The sequence below is a fragment of the Giraffa tippelskirchi genome, chromosome 2 (assembly GCF_054371585.1).
Source record: "Giraffa tippelskirchi isolate mGirTip1 chromosome 2, T2T-mGirTip1v1.2.pri, whole genome shotgun sequence".
Classification (NCBI taxonomy): domain Eukaryota; kingdom Metazoa; phylum Chordata; class Mammalia; order Artiodactyla; family Giraffidae; genus Giraffa; species Giraffa tippelskirchi.
In genome coordinates this window covers 196,011,741-196,035,122 of record NC_137276.1, presented here as the reverse complement: position 1 = coordinate 196,035,122, position 23,382 = coordinate 196,011,741, and the positions used below count along the sequence as shown (strand labels likewise).

Here is a 23,382-nt window from a genome sequence, read left to right as displayed (position 1 = left end):
TTTGTGTTTTAAAATGTAACTCTTCCCTTCATTTTTGGTGCTAGGCCAATTATGTTAATTAGAGTATACTGAGCAAAGTACATATTTCCAGTCTCTGCACATATATTATTCAGTTTGATGAAGCTTCAATATATAAAAGCTTTTTGCAAAATGTGGTGTCAAAATGTTACAAGCTTTGGTCAGAATCTTGGCAGATTAAGTCAATTAAAAAGGTCAAGATAATGGTCTCTTATTTTACAGGAACTGTAAATGTATAGAATTTATTATCTAATTAAATGCAAGTCTGTAATTCAGTATTAGGACAGAGAATATAAATGCATCCAAATCAGGAAGTGGAAAATGTTGAGTTTTAATACAATCAAATATAAGATTGGCTGTCTAGTTCATTGCCATTTTCTTTATTTTCCTTTGTTGTTCTGAAAAACCTTCTTGTTCCTATATAGACATAAACATTTCCTAGTTATCCAAGTTGTCTTCATCACTAATTTTTGGTTGGTTAAATATCTGCTGTGTTAAGATATCTTGTTTGTTTCTTCCCTATACTCAGTTAAAAAAAAATCATAGTATTGGTTGATAAAACTGTTTAACAAATATGAATGAATTACCTAGTCTCCTTTACAGTTTTCTAGGAAATGAGCAAATACCAGTGAACCAAATAAACAAAGAGCAAACTAAAATATTTTGCCCTCATCAGCTTACATGTGGGTGGGGGGTGATAGATAATAAAATTGTTTAGGTTATATGAGTATATTAGTGTCAATCAGTGTTCCACAGTGGGGAAAAAGGAAAACATCAAATTGGAATCGGGAATACTCAGTTAGGTTCAGTTCAGTTGCTCAGTCGTGTCCAACTCTTTGTGACACCATAGACAGCAGCACGCCAGGCCTCCCTGTCCATCACCAACTCCTGGAGTTTACTCAAACTCATGTCCATTGAGTCGGTGATGCCATCCAACCATCTAACCTTCTGTCGTCCCCTTCTCCTCCTACCTTCAATCTTTCCTAGCATCAGAATCTTTTCAAATGACTCAGTTCTTCCCATCAGGTGGCCAAAGTATTGGAGTTTCAGCTTCAGCATTAGTCCTTCCAATGAATATTCAGGACTGATTTCCTTTAGGATGGACTGGTTGGATCTCCTTGCAGTCCAAGGGACTCTCAAGAGTCTTCTCCAACAACACAGTTCAAAAGCATCAATTCTTTGGCATTCAGTTTTCTTTACAGTCCTACTTTCACATCCATACATGATACTGGAAAAACCATAGCTTTAACTAGACGGAACTTTGTTGGCAAAATAATGCCTCTGCTTTTTAATATGCTGCCTAGGTTGGTCATAACTTTTCTTCCAAGGAATGTCTTTTTAATTTCATGGCTGCAGTCACCATGTACCGTGATTTTGGAGCCCCCCAAAATAAAGTCTGTCACTGTTTCCTCTGTTTCCCCATCTATTTGCCATGAATTGATGGGACCAGATGCCATGATCTTAGTTTCCTGAATGTTGAGCTTTAAGCCAACATTTTCACTCTCCTCTTTCACTTTCATCAAGAGGCTCTTTAGTTCTTCTTTGCTATCTGCCATAAGGGTGGTGTCATCTGCATATCTGAGGTTATTGATATTTCTCCCAGCAATCTTGATTCCAGCTTGTGCTTCATCCAGCCCACCGTTTCTCATGATGTACTCTGCATAGAAGTTAAATAAGCAGGGTGACAATATACAGCCTTGACATATCCCTTTTCCTGCTTGGAACCAGTCTGTTGTTCCATGTCCAGTTCTAACTGTTGCTTCCTGACCTGCACACAGATTTCTAAGAGGCAGGTCAGGTGGTCTATTATGCCCATCTCTTTCAGAATTTTCCACAATTTATTGTGATCCACACAGTCAATGGCTTTGGCATAGTCAATAAAGCAGAAATAGATGTTTTTCTGGAACTCTCTTGCTTTTTCAATGATCCAGCAGATGTTGGCAATTTGATCTATGGTTCCTCTGCCTTTTCTAAACCCAGCTTGAACATCTGGAATTTCATGGTTCACGTATTGTTGAAGCCCAACTTGGAGAATTTTGAGCATTACTTTACTAGCGTGTGAGATGAGTGGAATTGTGTGGTAGTTTGAGCATTCTTTGGCATTGCCTTTCTTTGAGATTGGAATGAAAACTGACCCTTCCAGTCCTGTGGCCACTGCTGAGTTTTCTAAATTTCCTGGTATAATGAGTGCAGCACTTTCACAGTGTAATCTTTTAGGATTTGAAATAGCTCAACTGGAATTCCAGAGAAGGCAATGGCACCCCACTCCAGGACTCTTGCCTGGAGCATCCCAGGGACGGTGGAGCCTGGTGGGCTGCCGTCTATGGGGTCGCACAGAGTCGGACACGACTGAAGCGACTTAGCAGCAGCAGCAGCAGCAACTGGAATACCATCACCTCGACTAGCTTTGTTTGTAATGATGCTTCCTAAGGCCCACTTGACTTCACATTCCAGGATGTCTGGCTCTAGGTGAGTGATATACCATCATGATTATTGGGTCATGAAGATCTTTTTTGTATAGTTCTTCTGTGTAGTTTTGCCATCTCTTCTTAATATCTTCTGCTTCTGTTAGGTCCATACCATTTCTTTTCTTTTTGTGCCCATCTTTGCATGAAATGTTCCCTTGGTATCTCTAATTTTCTTAAGAGATCTCTAGTCTTCCCCATTCTATTGTTTTCCTCTATCTCTTTGCACTGACCACTGAAGAAGGCTTTTTTGTCTCTCCTTGCTATTCTTTGAACTCTGCATTCAAATGGGTATATCTTTCCTTTTCTCGGTAAAGTTTAAAATCAGGTACTCAGGAAGACCTCCCTGAGAAGGAAAAACCTTTGATTAAAAACTACATGGATGTGAGTAAATGAAGGTTATGTTTATCAGGAACAGGAAGTGTAAAGGCCTTGGGTTGGCACCTGTGTGGTTGTTGAACAGCATGAAAGCCAGTGTGGCTGGAGGGTGTAGGAGAGAATGAGAGTGGTAGGAAATGCCAGATCATGGAGAACTTTGATTTTTCCTTCCATTAGTTCTGGAAGTTAGTGAACAGAGAAATGAAATCATCTGAAATGAGTTTTAAAACAGTCAGTCTGTGTTGGGCATAAACTGTACAAAGAACATGGGTAAAAGCAGGGAGAACAGCATAGGTTGAAATCACAGTGGTTTATAACAGGTTGTTGGGGGCAAAGATGTTGAGGAGCAGCTGCATTCTGGCTGCATTTTAGAGACAAGACGAACTGTAGAAATCTATGGCAAAAGTATGCATTGGAATGCATGACAAGGAAAGGAGACTGAAAAACCTGTGTTCTTTTTTTTCTTTTATTAAACTGAAAAAATATTTTTTCTAAGCTCTTCTATAACAGTACTCACTGGTTTCTGTTCATTGGAAAGAAACCATGCTTGTGTAGTAATTCCTTTCTTTTGAGAAAATCACCAGTATAGCTTGTGTCAATAAATAGATATTCAACATAAAACAAGTATCCATAAGTTTCTTTTCTGCATATGTAATCTGTTTATGGCTACCAAGAGGGATGAATTTGGAGATTGGGATCAATACACATAAACTGCTATCAGTTCAGTTCAGTTGCTCAGTCGTGTCCGACTCTTTGCGACCCCATGAATCACAGCACGCCAGGCCTCCCTGTCCATCACCAACCCTCGGAGTTTACCCAAACCCATGTCCATCGAGTTAGTGATGCCATCCAACCGTCTCATCCTCTGTCATCCCCTTCTCCTCCTGCCCCCAGTCCTTCCCAGCATTAGGGTCTTTTCCAATGAGTCAACTCTTCACATGAGGTGGCCAAAGTACTGCAGTTTCAGCTTCAACATCAGTCCTTCCAATGAACACTCAGGACTGATCTCCTTTAGGATGGAGTGGTTGGATCTCCTTGCAGTCCAAGGGAACTGCTATATATAACATAAATAACTAGTAAAGACCTACTATATAGCACAGGAAACTCTACTCAATGCTCTGTAATGTCTTATATGGGAATAGAATCTTAAAAAGAGTGGATATATGTATATGCATAACTGACTCACTTTGCTACACAGCTAAAACTAACACAACATTATAAATCAACTATACTCCAATAGAAATTAATTAAAAAATAAAGCAAGTAATCCCTCAAAGTTCTGGGAAAAAGTGTAAAAGCAATCTGTCTGAATCAGAGAACAGGCTCATCTTTGAGGGTGGATAGGATTTTAAAGTCTCTCCCTCCCCTCATAGATATAAGAAGCAAAAAGAGCTTAAACCTGGGGGGAGAAATCTGTGTGGATGTAAAGAATGGGGCTGTCCATTTGGGTCAGGATAACCTCAGATATTTTCAAGAGATCTGATGTACTTGATTGGTGCCAGATGAGGCTGGCAAACAGGAATGAAGAAAAAAAAGGTTCTTACACAGCATGTTACATGTAGCATATTTGGACCAATCATGAGGAAGTAAATATCAGGACATGAGATTCTGAAGGTAAAGATTTTATCCAAGCCTGAGAAGTGACTAGTGCTAGAACATTCCCTGGTTCAATGGCATTAACATGGTAGCATGGTGTGTGCTGTCACGAACAAGGATTAAAAGAGTTAGACATGCAGCAGTGTACACTTCATTAAGCTGTTCACCGGATGTCATATCCAATGAGTGATCTTCTCAGAGGGACGTACCAGCTACAAATATTTGAGGAAATAAAAATATAACAAAGAATTAATAACTAAAATAAGCAGACATTTTATAATGTCACTTTACTCCTCTGGTTAAAATTTGCATATTTTAAAGGTATATTCTATTAGGATGTGGTGTTAGTCACGCAGTTCAGTTTAGTCACTCAGTCACGCCTGACTCTTTGTGACCCCATGGACTGCAGCATGCCAGGCTTCCCTGTCCATTACTAACTCCCGGAGCTTGCTCATACTCATGTTTATTGAGTTAGTTGCTCAGTCATGTCCAACTCTTTTTGCAGTCCCATGAACTGTAGTCCGCCAGGTTTCTCTGTCCATGGAATTTTCCAGGCAAGAATACTAGAGTGGGTTGCCATTCCCTTCTCCAGGGACTCTTCCTGACCCAGGAATCGAATCTGGGTTGCCTGAATTGCAGGCAGATTCTTTACCATCTGAGGCACTAGGGGAGCCCTATTAGGATATGGAGGTGTTACTTATTTTATGAAGCTTTAAAAACATTTTTTTATTGGCGCATAGTTGATTTACAATGTTGTATTAGTTTCAGGTATATAGCAAAGTGAATAATTTATCCATACACATATATCCATTCTTTTTTAGATTCTTTTCCCATTTATACCATTACAGAGTACTGAGTAGAGTTTTCAGTGCTATACAATAGGTCTTATTGGTTATCTATTTATATATATGTTATTCTCTCAGTTGTGTCCGATTCTTTGAGACCTCATGGACTGTAGCCTGCTAGGCTCCTCTGTCCATGGATGGGTAACCATTTCCTTCTCCAGGGGATCTTCCTGACCCAGGATTTGAACCTGGGTCTCCTGCATTGCAAACAGATTCTTTATCATCTGAGCCACCAGGGAAGCCCATTTTATATGAATAATGTGTATGTTTACTGAGGCATTCGTGAGAAATCTGAAATAATTAGTGCAACAATATAGATCTAATTCATATTTTTGGGGGCTTAGATTAGTTAAGGTCTAGGAAAATCTCAGTTTCTGCATCTGTATTTTGATGGATTTTTACATAATAGTATACTGGGAAAGTCTGACTTAATACATTACAAATACCATTAATTAAATTAGTTTGTTATTTTATTGCCTCTTACTAAAATGTTAGGCTTAAAGAAAAGTGGATGAGTGTTTATTTAAGACAAAGTCTTATATGGTGATTAAGAATTTGAGTCCTGGAATCAGACGGCTCTGTATTCATTCCCAGCTGTCATTTTCTAGCTTTGTGGTTGGGGCAGATTACTTAAATTTTGTATGCCCAGTTTCTTCATAAGCAAAATAAAAATGGTAAACTTAATAGGCATCTGCAAGGACCAATCTACATTTATGTCTATCTAGATCTATCTGTAGATATAGAGATAAGATAAAGATATATAACCATCCTGGGTAGTGCCTACTGCATGATAAAAACTAAAACAACTTAGTTATTATCCTTTGGAATAATTTTTCCATTAAAATCTTGAGATTTTGGCACCTTCGAATTATACTATTTACTCATTTATGCATGCAACAAATATTGAGGACCTACGATGTGCCATATCATGTTCTAGGCCCTGGAGCTATAGCTGTGATCCACAGGAACATAACACTTGCACTTATAGATCTTACAGTTGACAGGGTGCAGAACAGGCCACCCTAAGATGTATCCACAAGGTCCAAAAAACACGCTTTCACATGTGGATTCTTTTGTTCGTAAGGTCCAAAAATCCCAGGAAGAACTTTTTACTTTTCAAGCTGCCTTAAAGAATTTAGATAGAAAGTCTGGTCCCAGGAAGAGAACCATCACCAGGGATAACAACAAACACTGTGGGCTAGGTGTGGTAAGCTGTGGGGAGCTCAGCACACTCTGTTTATTTAAATTCCTCTCTGTGTCCCATTGTCTCTGCATGGCATGACAAATTTTAGCTTAGCAAACCTTTGCTCTTCCATCTTGTGAAATGTCTTCCTTCCCTTTGAAGCCACCAAACCCTGACCCCTTCTTCTCAGCTTAGTGTAGCATTTAAGCCTCAATGTTGTGACTCACTTGAAGTCTTTTATGATTAAGTGAGGCTCCCATATGTACAAAATTAAATTTTTCTACTGATCATCTGTCAATTAAATTATTATGCAAGCCGAAAGAAGCTTGAATGGTAGAGGAAAAAATTTCCTCCCTTACACAATATAGGCTTATACAAGCCAGGCTTCAACAATATGTGAACTGTGAACTTCCAGATGTTCAAGCTGGTTTTAGAAAAGGCAGAGGAACCAGAGATCAAATTGCCAACATCTGCTGGATCATCGAAAAAGCAAGAGAGTTCCAGAAAAACATCTGTTTCTTCTTTATTGACTATGCCAAAGCCTTTGACTGTGGGATCACAACAAACTGTGGAACATTCTTAAAGAGATGGGAATACCAGACCACCCGATCTGCCTCTTGAGAAATCTGTGTGGAGGTAAGGAAGCAACAATTAGAACTGAACATGGAACAACAGACTCTTTCCAAATAGGAAAAGGAGTACATCGAGGCTGTATATTGTCACCCTGCTGATTTAACTTCTATGCAGAGTACATCATGAGAAATGCTGGGCTGTATGAGGCACAAGCTGGAATCAAGATTGCCGGGAGAAATATCAATAACCTCAGACATGCAGATGACACCACCTTTATGGCAGATAGCAAAGAAGAACAAAAGAGCCTCTTGATGAAAGTGAAAGAGGAGACTGAAAAGTTAGCTTAAAGCTCTACATTCAGAAAACTAAAATTATGGCACCTCGTCCCATCACTTCATGGCAAATAGAAGGGGAAACAATGGAAACAGTGTCAGACTTTATTTTTCGGGGCTGCAAAATCACTGCAGATGGTGACTGCAGCCATGAAATTAAAAGATGCTTACTTCTTGGAAGAAAAGTTATGACCAACCTAGATAAAATAGTAAAAAGCAGAGATGTTATTTTGCCATCAAAGGTCTGTCTAGTCAAAGCTATGGTTTTTCCAGTAGTCATGGGTGGATGTGAGAGTTGGACCATAAAGAAAGCTGAGTGCCGAGGAACTGATGCTTTTGAACTGTGGTGTTGGAGAAGACTCTTGAGAGTCCCTTGGACTGCAAGGAGATCCATCCAGTCCATCCTAAAGGAAATCAGTCCTTGGTGTACATTGAAAGGACTGATGCTGAAGCTGTAACTCCAATACTTTGGCTACCCGATATGAAGAACTGAAAAGACCCTGATGCTGGGAAAGATTGAAGGCAGGAGGAGAAGGTGATGACAGAGGATGAGGTGGTTGGATGGCATCACTGACTCAGTGGACATGAGTTTGAGCCGGGAGTTGCTGATGGACAGGGAGGCCTGGCATGCTGCAGTTCATGGGGTCTCAAAGAGTTGGACACGACTGAGCGACTCAACTGAACTGAACTGATACAATATAAGACATGATATATTTAAAATACTGAAAAAGGACGTTCTGGGAGAATAGCTTTGAAACATGTATATTATCATATGTGAAACAGAACACCATTCCATGTTCGATGCATGAGACAAGGGCTCAGGGCCGGGGCAATGGGATGACCCAAAGGGATGGGATGGGGAGGGAGGTGGGTGGGGGGTCCAGGAAGGGGAACACATGTAAACCCATGGCTGATTCCTGTCAATGTATGGCAAAAACTATTACAATATTGTAAAGTAATTAGCCCCCAACTAAAATAAATAAATTTATAAAAAAATATACTGAAAAAGCAAATGCAAACCTGAAAAATGAAATTAACAGGTTTTAAAAGTTTATGTGTGCATAATCAGTTGCTTTAGTTGTGTCCTACTCTTTGCAACCATATGCATTGTAGCCTGCCAATCCTCTCTGTCCATGGGATTCTCCAGGCAAGAATTCTGGAATGGGTTGACAGGTCAAATCTAAGCTCTAATAATTTTTTGCTGTTGTTCTTAAAATTGTATTTAAGATAAGAAAGATAAGGCAATATATGCAGATTCAGTGTAATTCTCATCAAAATACCAATGATTTTTTTATAAGACTAGAATAAGTTATTCTAAAATTTCCAAAAATAAATTCAAAACAGATTAAAGGCTTAAATGAAAGACCTGAAACTTTTTGATATTAGTCTTGGTAATATTTGGAGGGAAGAGATATGTCTCTTCAGGCAAGGGAAACAAAAGAAAAAATAAACAAATGGGACTACATCAAACTGAAAAGCTTTTGTGCAGTGAAGGAAACCATCAACAAAACCAAAAGGCTGTCTACTGAATGGGAGAAGATGTTTGCAAACGATCTATCCAATAAGGGGTTAATATCCCAAATATAAGAAAAACTCTTACAACTCAGCACCAACAAACCAAACAGCCTGATTAACAAATGGGCAGAGGATCTAACTAGACATTTTTCCAAAGAAGACATACAGATGATCAGCAGACACGTGACTAAATGCTCAACATCACTAATCATCAGGGAAATGCAAGTCAAAACCATAATGAGATATCACCTCACATCTGTCAGAATGGTTGTCATCAAAAAACAAAGAGAACAAAACCAAATAACAAGTGTTGGCAAGGTTGTAGAGAAAAGGGAATACTTGTGCACTGTTGCACAATGTGAATTGGTGTAGCCACTATGAAAAACAAAAGGGAAATTCCTCAAAACATTAAAATAGAACTACCATAAAATCTAGCAATTCTACTCCTAGATATTTATCTGAAGAAAACACTAATTCAAGGACTTCCCAGGTGGCTCAGTGGGTAAAGAATCTGCTTGCAATGCAGGAGATGCAGGAGTTATGGGTTTGATCCCTGGGTTGGCAATATCCCCTGGAGGAGGACATGGCAACCCACTCCAGTATTCTTGCCTGGAGAATCCCATGGACAGAGGAGCCTGGCAGGCTACAGTTTATAGAGTCACAAAGAGTTAGACACAACTGAAGCAACTAAGCACATACACACACACACAGCACTCATTGAAAGAGATATATGCACCCCTATATTTATTGCAGCATTATTTATGATAGTCAAAGTATGGAAGTAATCTAAGTGATCATCAGTAGATAAATGAATAGATATGTGTGTGTGTGTGTGTGTGAGTGTGTATACACACATATATATCACACAATGGAATATTTCTTAGCCATAAAAAAGAATAAAATTTTGTCATTTTATGACAACATGGGTATCAGTTCAGTTCAGTTCAGTTCAGTCGCTCAGTCATGTCCTACTCTTTGTGACCCCATGGACTGCAGCACACCAGGCTTCCCTGTCCATCACCAACTCCCGGAGATTACTCAAACTCATATCCTTTAGGTTGGTGATGCCAATCCAACCATCTCATCCTTTGTCATCCCCTTCTCTTCCTGCCTTCAATCTTTCCCAGCATCAGGGTCTTTTCCAATGAGTCAGTTAGTATCAGGTGGCCAAAGTATTAGAGTTTCAGCTTCAGCTTCACCAGTGTTTTCAATGAATATTCAGATTTGATTTCCTTTAGAATTGACTGGCTAGATTTCCTTGCAGTCCAAGGGACTCTCAAAAGTCTTCTCTAGCACCATAGTTTGAAAACATCAATTCTTTGGCGCTCAGCCTTCTTTATAGTCTAACTCTCACATCCATACATGACTACTGAAAAAACTATAGCTGTGACTCTACAGACCTTGGTCGGCAAAGTGATGTTTCTGCTTTTTAATGTACTGTTTAGGGGGTGCAATTTTTGGTATTTCCCAAAGAAAATAGGGACATAAGATGATTACAGAAAATTCTCCCAGTTCTTTGAGGAAGCTGTGACTATTACTGCCTCACTTTGAAATAAGAAGCGGTATCAGTTGTATTGGCTAAGACTTTTTATTTTCTTGTAATTTGTTACTTATTTTTCAACCCGTAGTATTTAAATATTCAATTGGTTTTTTCATTTACTTAATTTCATTGAAATGTAATTCACATATAATAAAATTCACTCACCTTTATGTACAGTTTGATGAGTTCAAGAGTGTATCCACCATTGTAACCCACCACTACAATCAAGTTATTGAACATGTTCATCACCCAGGAAAACTCCCCATGTGCCTATGCCATCAGTATACTGACTCTCTTCCTAAGTCCTAATCAACAACTAATCAAGTTTTTTTTTTACTATAGATAACTTTTGCCTTTTCTAGAATTCCAAATAAATAGAATCCTAGAATATGTACTCTGTTTTTATCTGGATTCTTTTGCTCAGTATAACATTTTTGAGGTTTATCTATGTACTTTCATGTCTTATTTCATTCCTTTTTTATGGATGAGTAGTATGGATATGGAGAAGGCGATGGCACCCCACTCCAGTACTCTTGCCTGGAAAATCCCATGGATGGAGGAGCCTAGTAGGCTGCAGTCCATGGGGTCACTAAGAGTCGGACACCACTGAGCGACTTCACTTTCACTTTTCACTTTCATGCATTGGAGAAGGAAATGGCAACCCACTCCAGTGTTCTTGCCTGAGAATCCCAGGGACGAGGGAGCCTGGTGGGCTGCTGTCTATGGGGTCGCCCAGAGTCGGACACGACTGCAGCGACTTAGCAGCAGCAGCAGCAGTATGGATATACCCAAATTTGTTTACGTATTTACCCATTGATGCAAATTTGGGTTGTGTTTCGTTTAAAATCATTCTGAATAAAGGTGTTTTCTAATTGAGTTGTAATTCTTCTTCTTATCTTTATATATTTAAGATACAAGTCCTTTGCTATATATACACATGTATTCATGCACACACATACACACACACACACACAAAATCTTCTCCTAGCTGTCTTTTAATTTTCTTAATGTTGTTTTCTGAAGTATAGAAGTTTTACATTTTGTGAATTCTACTTTATCAGGTATTTATGGTTTATCCTTTTTGTTTCTTTTCTACCCTGTCTCAGAAATTTTTTCAAGTTTTTAGTATAGAAGTCCTTAACTTATTATTTTGCTAAGTATATCCTTAAATATTTCATATTTTTATGTTATTTAAATAATATTATTTTAAAATTTTATTTTATAATTTTTTAAAAAACTTTTATTGGAGTATAGTTGATTTATAATGTGTTAATTTCAGGTGTATAGCAAAGTGAAATAGTTATACATCAGTTCAGCTCAGTGGCTCAGTCGTGTCTGACTCTTTGCAACCACATGGACCAGCAAGCCAGGCTTCCCTGTCTATCACCAGGGCTCCTACTGACCTGGGGACTTCATCTTTCAGTGTCATATCTTTTTGTCTGTTCATACTGTTCATGGGGTTCTCAAGGCAAGAATACTGAATTGGTTTGCCATTCCCTTCTCCCGTGGACCACGTTTTGTCAGAACTCTCCACCATGACCGTCTGTCTTGGGTGGCCCTACACGACATAGCTCATAGCTTCACTGAGTTAGTCTAGGCTGTGATCCAAGTGATCAGTTTGGTTAGTTTTCTGTGACTGTGGTTGCCATTCTTTCTGCCCCTGATGGATAAGGATAAGAGGCTTATGGAAGCTTCCTGATACGAGGGACTGGTTGTGAGGAGTGATACATATATCCACTCTTTTTTAGATTCTTTTTCCATGTAGGCCATTACAAACTATTAAGTAGAGTTTCCTGTGCTATGCAGTAGGTCCTTATTATCTATTTTGTATAAAGTTGTGTATATATGTCAATACCAATCTCCCAATTTATCCCTCCTCCACTATTTATAATGGTTTATTGCAATCAACTACCTATAATTGGTGTTCATATTAAACTTTTTTTTTTTAGTTATCTACTATCTGCATTCACTTGCTTAATCTTCAAGTTATCATGATAAGTAAAATTGTAAGCCCTCTCTACTGTTTTATAGTTTACAGTCTAGAGGAGGTAACAGAATTGATTAAAAAGTTTGCACAAGTAAGTGCAATAAAAGAGGAAGACCTTATTATTTAGGGTATAGAATGAGGTAATTTGTCCTTGCCAAGAGAATCTTTACCAGTGAAAGTGCAAAGGAGTTGGAATCTAAAGGATGAGTAAGAACTGACTAGGTGAAGAAGGGAGGAGAGAACATACTAAGCAAAAGAAGGAATGTGAACAAAAACCTGTAGTGGGAGAAAGCCCAGTGGAAATGTGTTGTTGAACGATGGTGGTAGTTAGGAGAGAGCAAGAAGAAGTTTGATGTTAGATTTGGATCGAGAGATGTCTTAAATGACTAGATCAAAGTCTTGCCATATTTGTCTTTGTCCTGAATGATTACTGGCAGGAATAAAACATTATGGTTGTATTTTTGAAAGGTCAATGTGGCTACCATGTGGATGACAGTTTGGAGGGAAGTGATAGAATTAGAACAGTTAAGTGATTATTACAACAGTCCAAGATGGTGGCTTGGAATAGGGTGGTGAATTAGAAATGGAGAGAAACAAATATATATTCAGGAGATAATTCAGAGGAAACAGCTATCATGAATTAGTGATGGATTGGATTAGATATGACTGATAATGGAGAAGGGAGGGGTGAAGGATGGTATCAATTTTCCCAAGATATGGCACTAACAAGCACACACACACGTACACCACACACACAAACACTCACACAGCATATTTAAGACAAGCAAGAGAAGATATAAAATAGCTATTTGATAACTGTGTTCAGAGCTCTGGAAAGAGGTCCCAGTTCAGTTCAGTTCAACTGCTCAGTCGTGTCCGACTCTTTGCGACCCCATGAATTGCAGCACGCCAGGCCTCCCTGTCCATCACCAACTCCTGGAGTCCACCCAAACCCATGTCCATCGAGTCGGTGATGCCATCCAACCATCTCATCCTCTGTCGTCCCCTTCTCCTCCCGCCCCCAATCCTACCCAGCATTAGGGTCTTTTCCAATGAGTCAACCCTTCGCATGAGGTGACCAAACTATTGGAGTTTCAGCTTCAACATCAGACCTTCCAATGAACACCCAGGATTGATCTCTTTTAGGATGGATTCATTGGATCTCCTTGCAGTCCAATGGACTCTCAAGAGTCTTCTCCAACACCACAGTTTAAAAGCATCAATTCTTCGGCGCTCAGCTTTCTTCACCGTCCAACTCTCACATCCATACATGACCACTGGAAAAACCATAGCCTTGACTAGACGGACTTTTGTTGGCAAAGTAATGTCTCTGCTTTTAAATATGCTATCTTCGTTGGCCATAACCTTCCTTCCAAGGAGTAAGCGTCTTTTAATTTCATGGCTGCAGTCACCATCAGCAGTGATTCTGGAGCCCAAAAAAATAAAGTCTGACACTGTTTTCACTGTTTCCCCATCTATTTCCCACGAAGTGATGGGACCAGATGCCATGATCTTAGTTTTCTGAACATTGAGCTTTAAGCCAACTTTTTCACTCTCCTCTTTCACCTTCATCAAGAGGCTCTTTAGTTCTTCTTCACTTTCTGCCATAAGGGTGGTGTCATCCGCATATCTGAGGTTATTGTTATTTCTCCTGGCAATCTTGATTCTAGCTTGTGTTTCTTCCAGCCCAGCGTTTCTCATGATGTACTCTGCATATAAGTTAAATAAGCAGGGTGACAATATACAGCCTTGACGGACTCCTTTTCCTATTTGGAACCAGTCTGTTGTTCCATGTCCAGTTCTAACTGTTGCTTCCTGACCTGCATACAGGTTTCTCAAGAGACAGATCAGATGGTCTGGTATTGCCATCTCTTTCAGAATTTTCCACAGTTTATTGTGATCCACATAGTCAAAGGCTTTGGCATAGTCAATAAAGCAGAAATAGATGTTTTCTGGAACTCTCTTGCTTTTTCGGTAGTAGAAAAACATATATTACCCAAACAATTGTAGCTGTCAATTGGATTAAGATAATTTATCTAGGTAAAGATTATAGAATGAAAAAAGAAGAGAACCATGTTCAATCTCCCTCTTTCTAATTCAAATACATTTTAGCTTTAAGTATGTTAAGGTTATCCTGTTATCTTGTTCTTTTTTCCCTTGAAATTTCCAAGTTGTCAATTTTTCTCCTTTGGTTTCTTATGTTTTGTCTTATATTTGTAATGGTTTACTTATGATGTTAAACTGTTATTCATCTTTTGTTAGTTCTATCAAATTCTATAAAATAATAAGACTGATAAAGGGTAACTTGTCAAAATGTGAATTCCTCATGTGATACACAAAACTGACAAATAATGAGCATTTTCTGAACAAACCTTCAGGTGGGCATATTTACTTTGCAGGTGATCACTGGAAAGATAAAATGTGAATAGGCTAGGGAAGGAAAATTGAGAATGAAGTAGAAGACATAAGTCAAAGTATCTAAATTCATAAAACATTAAAATTATCAATGAATGCGTATTGTGGAAAATCAGCTTTTATTATTATTATTATTGTGATATCTAGTTATTTTTTACCTATTTCCTTTTTTGCAAAATACTAGCACAATCTGAGACGTCTCAATTCCAAATATTTTGGAAATATTTTATTACTAAAAGTGAAATATAAGAAGTAAGCTGAAAATATATAAATTATCTATTCCCCTTTTAGAAGCCACCTATTATTTTATTTATTCATAAAGCAATTCTTAATCTGGGAGCTGAGCCAGTAAATTTATTTCATTTTCATGACTTATAACAGTTTTTGGATAAGAACCATTGTTATAACTTAGTAAAATTGGGTAACTGTTTCCTGACAACCTAGAGAAAAAAAATACGATTTCCTATAATAAAACACTGAACTACATCCAATTCAGAGAAATATGCTGAATTCATAAACAGAAAATTAAATCCTCTAATGTAAAATGAATATAGATATTATAGCCACTGGAATTGTTCTTAAATGTGAGCTGCTATTACTTATGCAAAGTGTCCGAGGAAGATGAATAGCCCATTGTTGAACCCATTGAACAAAAAGCTTTGATTTCCAGCAGTGATTTTAATCAGGACTCATTATATGACTTAGAATAAGATACTAAAAAATTTTATGCTACTATTTCATCATCAGTGAACTACTAGGAAGAAAAATATACTTTCTCTTTGTCCTTGAACTCTTGAAATTGTAAAGAGTAATAATACTAGAGTATCCTACTAATATAAATGCAAAAATGTCTTTATTTAAAAATTATTTAACTGATGCAAAAACAAGCACCAGTTAAGTATATTAATCCTAAAATAAATTAGGAGTAGATAGGACTTAAATATTTTTAAATGCTGTATCTGTACCAAAATATATGTTCCATCATTCCCAATGCAACATTTTACACCCAAGTAATCTTTTAGAGGAGGACAGCATTTCAAATGTGAAGATAGACATCAGTTCAGTTCAGTCTCTCAGTCGTGTCTGACTCTTTGAGACCCCATGAACCGCACCACACCAGGCATCCCTGTCCATCACCAACTCCCAGAGTCCACACAAACCCATGTCCATTGAGTGGGTGATGCCATCTAACAATCTCATCCTCTGTCATCTCCTTCTCCTCCTGTCCTCAATCTTTCCCAGCATCAGGGTCTTTTCCAATGAGTCAGCTCTTCGCATGACGTGGCCAAAGTATTGGAGTTTCAGCTTCAACATCAGTCCTTCCAATGAAAACCCAGGGCTGATCTCCATTAGAATGGACTGGTTGGATCTCCTTGCAGTCCAAGGGACTCTCAAGAGTCTTCTCCAACACCACAGTTCAAAAGCATCAATTCTTTGGTGCTTAGCTTTCTTTATAGTCCAGCTCTCACATTCATACATGACCACTGGAAAAACCATAGCCTTGACAAGACAGACTTTTGTTGGCAAAGTAATGTCTCTGTTTTTTAATATGCTGTCTAGGTTGGTCATAACTTTCCTTCCAAGGAGTAAGTGTCTTTTAATTTCATGGCCGCAGTCACAATCTGCAGTGATTTTGGAGCCCAGAAAAATAAAGTCAGCCACTGTTTCTGCTGTTTCCCCATCCATTTCCCATGAAGTGATGAGACCAGATGCCATGATCTTAGTTTTCTGAATGTTGAGCTTTAAGCCAACTTTTTCACTCTCCTCTTTCACCTTCATCAAGAGGCTCTTTAGTTCTTCTTTACTTTCTGCCATAAGGGTAGTGTCATCTGCATATCTGAGGTTATTGATAGGTCTCCCAGCAATCTTGATTCCAGCTTGTGCTTCATCCAGCCCAGCATTTCTCATGATGTACTCTGCACAGAAGTTAAATAAGCAGGGTGACAATATACAGCCTTGACAGACTCCTTTTCCTATTTGGAACCAGTCTGTTGTTCCATGTCCAGTTCTAACTGTTGCTTCCTGACCTGCATGTACGTTTCTCAAGAGGCAGGTCAGGTGGTCTGCTATTGCCATCTCTTTGAGAATTTTCCACAGTTGATTGTGATCCACACAGTCAAAGGCTTTGGCATAGTCAATAAAGCAGAAATAGATGTTTTTCTGGAACTCTCTTGCTTTTTCGATAATCCAGCAGATGTTGGCAATTTGATCTCTGGTTCCTCTGCCTTTTCTAAAACCAGCTTGAACATCTGGAAATTCATAGTTCACATATTGCTGAAGCCTGGCTTGGAGAATTTTGAGCATTACTTTACTAACGTGTGAGATGAGTGCAATTGTGCAGTAGTGAGAGCATTCTTTGGCATTGCCTTTCTTTGAGATTGGAATGAAAACTGACCTTTTCCAGTCCTGTGGCCACCGCTGAGTTTTCCAGATTTGCTGGCATATTGAGTGCAGCAGTTTCACAGCATCATTTTTCAGGATTTGAAATAGCTCAACTGGAATTCCTTCACCTCCGCTAGCTTTGTTTGTAGTGATGCTTTCTAAGGCCCACTTGACTTCGCATTCCAGGATGTCTGGCTCTAGGTGAGTGATCACACCATCGTGATTATCTGGGTCATGAAGATCTTTTTTGTACAGTTCTTCTGTGTATTCTTGCCACCTCTTCTTAATATCTTCTGCTTCTGTTAGGTCTCTACCATTTCTGTCCTTTCTTGAGCCCATCTTTGCATGAAATATTCCCTTGGTATCTCTAATTTTCTTGAAGAGAGCTCTAGTCTTTCGCATTCTATTGTTTTCCACTATTTTTTTGTATTGATCGCTGACAAAGGCTTTCTTATCTCTCCTTGCTATTCTGTGGAACTCTGCATTCAAATAGGTATATCTTTCCTTTGCTCCTTTGCTTTTCGCTTCCCTTCATTTCACAGCTATTTTTAAGGCCTCCTCAGGCAGCCATTTTGCTTTTTTGCATTTCTTTTTCTTGGGGATGGTCTCGATTCCTGTCTCCTGTACAATGTCATGAACCTCCATCCATAGTTCTTCAGGCACTCTGTCTACCAAATCTAGTCCCTTAAAACTATTTCTCACTTCCACTGTATAGTCAAAAGGGATTTGATTTAGGTCATACTTGAATGGTCTAGTGGTTTTTTCTACTTTATTCAATTTCAGACTGAATTTGGAAATAAGGAGTTCATGATCTGAGCCACAGTCAGCTCCCAGTCTTGTTTTTGCTGACTGTATAGAGCTTCTCCATCTTTGGCTGCAAAGAATATCATCAGTCTGATTTCGGTGTAGACCATCTGTCCATGTGTAGAGTCTTCTCTTGTGTTGTTGGAAGAGGGTGTTTGCTATGACCAGTGTGTTCTCTTGGCAGAACTCTATTAGCCTTTGCCCTGCTTCATTCTGTACTCCAAGGCCAAATTTGCCTGTTACTCTAGGTGTTTCTTGACTTCCTACTTTTGAATTCCAGTCCCCTGTAATGAAAAGGACATCTTTTTTGGGTGTTAGTTCTAGAATGTCTGGTAGATCTTCACAGAACTGTTCAGCTTCAGCTTCTTCAGCGTTACTGATCGGGGTATACACTTGGATTACCGTGATATTGAATGGTTTGCCTTGGAAATGAACAGAGATCATTCTTTCGTTTTTGATATTGCATCTAAGTACTGCATTTCAGACTCTTTTGTTGACTATGATGGCTACTCCATTTCTTCTAAGGGATTCCTGCCCATAGTAGTAGATATAATGGTCATCTGAGTTAAATTCACCAATTCCAGTCCATCTTAGTTCACTGATTCCATAGGCACTTATTCGTTTAGTAGTTTAAAAAAAAAAAAAGAAACTGTCTTAGGTTCTATGGTATATAAAGTTGTATTATCCACACCAAGGAGTTCAAGATCTGTTAAAGAAGAAGGACATACGAAAAAGTATAATGATATACTAACTAGATGGGACATTAATGTTGATATATGTGATATTTTTGAATAAAGTCATTTTAGAGGGATCTAAAAGTACTGTAAGACTAAAAAATATTTTGAAATACTTTTGGAATAATTTTGTTAGTATATATTCTCTTACAGAAGATTTTACAGCATCATTCCTGGGCCAAAATGTTTGTTGAGCTTTTTCATTAATGTTTTTAGAAGACAATTTACTGACTTTTACGCTTGAAAACAATCACATATACATCTGAAAAAAATATTATCACCAATGCAAAGGATTTCAAGAATGAGTATCCAAATTGGGTTGAGAAAAGTGGAGTAGACTTAACCACTCAGCTCCTGCATCCAAAATTTGGACACACTAACTTAGACCAGGAGTCTATTTTTATCTATTTCATGCATCTTTTTGTTCATCTGATAAATGTCTATTTTTTTAAGCTTACTTATTTATTTATTTTGTTTCTGTGCTGGGTCTCTGTGCATGGGCTTTCTCTAGTTACCCAGAGTGGTCACCACTCTTCACTGCCGTGTGTGGGCTTCTCATTGCGGTGGTTCTCTTGTTGCAGAGCACAGGCTTTAGGTGCGTGGGCTTCAGCAGTTGCAGTTTGCAACTACCCTGGAGCGTACTGGCTCAGTAGCTGTAGTGAATGGGCTTAGTTACCCCGTGGCATGTGGGATCTTCCTGGAACAAGGAACAGACACATCATTCCTGAATTGGCAGGTGGATTCTTAGCCACTAGCCCACCAGGGACACCCTGATAAATGTTTGTTGTTGTTGTTGAGTCACTCAGTTATGTCTGATTCTTTGCAGTTCCATGGACTGCAGCACGCCAAGTTTCCCTATTCTTCACCATCTCTGAGAGCTTGCTCAAACTCACTTTCATTGAGTCGGTGATGCCATCCAACCTTCTCGTCCTCTGTTGCCCCCTTCTCCTCCCACCTTCAATCTTTCCCAGTATCAGGGTTTTTTCCGATGAGTCGGCCTCTGCATCAGGTGGCCAAAGTATTGGAACTTCAGCTTCAGCCCCAGTCCTTCCACTGAATATTCAGAGTTGATTTCCTTTAGGATTGACTGGTTTGATCTCCTTGCAGTCCAAGGGACTCTCAAGAGTCTTCTTCAACACCACAGTTCAAAAGCATCAGTTCTTTGGTGCTCAGCCTTCTTTATGGTCCAAGTCTCACATTCATACATGACTGCTGGAAAAGCCACAGCTTTGACTTTACAAACCTTTGGTGGCAAAGTGATATCTCTGCTTTTTGATACACTGTCTAGATTTATCATAGCTTTTCTTCCAAGGAACAAGCATTTTTAATTTCATGGCTGCAGTCACTGTCTGTAGTGATTTTTGGAGCCCAAGAAAATAAAGTCTGTCACTGTTTCCATTGTTTCCCTATCTATTTGCAATGAAGTGATGGGACTGGATGCCATGATCTTTCTTTTGAATGTTGAGTTTAAGCCAGCTTTTTCACTCTCCTCTTTTACCTTCATCAAGAGGCTCTCTAGTTCCTCTTTGTTTTCTACCATTAGGGCGGTGTCATCTGCATATCTGAGGTTACTGATATTTCTCCTGGCAATCTTGATTCCAGCTTGTGCTTCATCCAGCCCTACATTTCTCATGATGTACTCTGCATATAAGTTAAATAAGTAGGGTGACAATGTACAGCCTTGATGTACTCTTTCTCAATTTTGAACAAGTCTGTTGTTCCATGTCTGGTTCTAACTGTTGCTTCTTGACCTGCACACAGGTTTCTCAGGAGGCAGGTAAGGTGGCCTGGTATTCCCATGTCTTTAAGAATTTTCCAGTTTGTTGTGATCCACACAAAGGCTTTAGCATATTCAATGAAGCAGAAGTAGATGTTTCTCTGGAACTCTTTTGCTTTTTCTATGATCCAACATTTTTTAAATGCCTAAGATATGAAAGGCCATTTTGCACCAGGCTTCCTGGTCAGAGGTGAGCAGCACGAGGCCTCTGCAAGGGGTGCCTGGGTAGCCGGCCGACTAGACTCAGCACAGGGGAAACAAGGTTAGACCCTTATTTCATCACCCAGGTTCTATTTTATTTCCTTGGAGTTGTGAAGGGGCTTTGCAAAGCAGCTGCGATGGGTCCACGCAGAAGTGAGGCGGCTGCGACGGGTCTGCGCAGAAGCCTAACCGAGAGGAGCTAGGCCAGGCCGAGTGCCGGGGGCGGCGGCCAGAGGAGCTAGGCCAGGCCAGGGTGGATCACAATAAACTGTGGAAAATTCTGAAAGAGATGGGAATACCAGACCATCTGACCTGTCTCTTGAGAAACCTATATGCAGGTCAGGAAGCAACAGTTAGAACTGGACATGGAACAACAGACTGGTTCCAAATAGGAAAAGGAGTCCGTCAAGGCTGTATATTGTCACCCTGCTTATTTAACTTATATGCAGAGTACATCATGAGAAACGCTGGGCTGGAAGAAACACAAGCTGGAATCAAGATTGCTGGGAGAAATATCAATAACCTCAGATATGCAGATGACACCACCCTTATGGCAGAAAGTGAAGAAGAACTAAAGAGCCTCTTGATGAAGGTGAAAGAGGAGAGTGAAAAAGTTGGCTTAAAGCTCAATGTTCAGAAAACTAAGATCATGGCATCTGGTCCCATCACTTCGTGGGAAATAGATGGGGAAACAGTGGAAACAGTGTCAGACTTTATTTTTTTGGGCTCCAAAATCACTGCTGATGGTGATTGCAGCCATGAAATTAAAAGACGCTTACTCCTTGGAAGGAAGGTTATGGCCAACTTAGATAGCATATTTAAAAGAAGAGACATTACTTTGCCAACAAAAGTCCATCTAGTCAAGGCTATGGTTTTTCCAGTGGTCATGTATGGATGTGAGAGTTGGACGGTGAAGAAAGCTGAGTGCCGCAGAATTGATGCTTTTGAACTGTGGTGTTGGAGAAGACTCTTGAGAGTCCCTTGGACTGCAAGGAGATCCAATGAATCCATCCTAAAGGAGATCAGTCCTGGGTGTTCATTGGAAGGACTGATGTTGAAGCTGAAACTCCAATACTTTGGCTACCTCATGCGAAGAGTTCACTCATTGGAAAAGACCCTAATACTGGGGAGGACTGGGGGCAGAAGGAGAAGGGGATGACACAGGATGAGGTGGTTGGATGGCATAACTGACTCGATGGACATGGGTTTGATTGGACTCTGGGAGTTGGTGATGGACAGAGAGGCCTGGCGTGCTGCAATTCATGGGGTCGCAAAGAGTCGGACACGACTGAGAGACTGAACTGAACTGAACTGAAGATATGAAAGTGAGGGCTTCCCCAATGGCTCAGCAGCTTAAGAATCTACCTTCAATGCAGGAGACACAGGTTCAATTCCTGGGTTGTGAGGATCCCCTGATAGAAGGCTTGACAATCCCCTCCAGTATTCTTGCTGGGAAAATCCCTTGGAGAGAGGAGCCTGGAAGTTCTTGTGTTCCCAAAGTGTTGGACACAACTGAAGAGAAACTGAGCATGTGTATATGAAGGTAATGCACTGACCATAAACTTGGCTGTGCTAAATAAACCTGATTCTTCTGTTACAAAAAATAATATGACAGAAACAGAGTTCTGAGACAGAAATGGGACTTCCTATTTCTTCTTAAATTAAAGACAGCAGGGTCCAGCGTACTAATCCAGTCTGTGTTGCCACCTCAATTGCAGAAATGTTGGAAAAGAAGGCAGGGAGTGGAAAAATCTTTTCTCTACAAGGACCCCTGCTCCAGTATGCTTTCTGGTGAGGGGAATTAATAGAGGTGAGCTCAAAAGGGAAATGAACTGGGGGCAGCTGCTCTTGCCTTTAGGCTTAGAATTGCCCCGGATTAGTAAAATATAGTACATAAAAATACGGAAAATGCACAGTGAAATGAATGATTGAAAAGGGAAATAAATGGAAAAAGTATAAACTATTACCATGTAATAAACACATCATAAAATAAAACATAATGAATATAATATCTGAGAGTAGAAAGGTAATATTTGTCCTCATATAAAATAATAGATTATGATTTAGTGGTCAGATAAGAAATGTGGGTTGAGAAATCTACTTAAATTGGAATAATTGAGGCATCAAAGCAATATTTTTATCTGAGCTGGGCCTAGAAAAGCTAGTTGTTTTATTCAGAATTTAACAAATATTTTCTAAAAATCTAGTATCTGGCAGCAGTAATACTCTTGGATACACTTGTAAATGGGAAGTTGGATTGAATGACATTTCTTTTTTCATCTGAACCACTCACCACATGCTCTATTTCTGCAGGTGAAGAGGTAAGCTTTGTTAGGTAGCAGGAATAGAAGAAAGCGCTGGGAGGCAGAATAATGGATCCCCCAAGATATCCATGAGCTAATTCATGGATTTGCAGATGTGATTAAGTTAAGATTTTGAGATGTGGAAATGAGCTGGATTATGCAGGTGAACTCAATCTGATTACGAGTGTGCATGGTAGGTCACTTCACTCATGTCTAATTCTTGATCCCATGGACTATAGCCTGCCAGGATTCTCTGACCATGGGATTCTTCAGGCAAGAATACTGGAGTGGTTTGCCATTTCTTTTCCAAGAGATCTTCCCGACCCAGGGATTG

At 39.4% G+C, this 23,382-nt stretch overlaps 1 protein-coding gene across 5 annotated transcripts in view; it reads left to right on the top strand.

Annotated features, from left to right (window-relative positions):
• CSNK2A2IP (casein kinase 2 subunit alpha' interacting protein) overlaps positions 1-23,382 on the top strand; it is a 124,562-nt gene that overhangs the window by 39,842 nt on the left and 61,338 nt on the right. The window contains exon 1 of one of the 5 annotated variants that reach the window (XM_081550816.1): positions 22,464-22,555. The exons of the other annotated variants lie outside the window; for them this stretch is intronic. The gene's annotated coding sequence lies outside the window, so the exon portion shown is untranslated. Of the gene's footprint in view, positions 1-22,463; positions 22,556-23,382 lie in introns of those variants that run through there. 5 annotated transcript variants of the gene reach the window in all.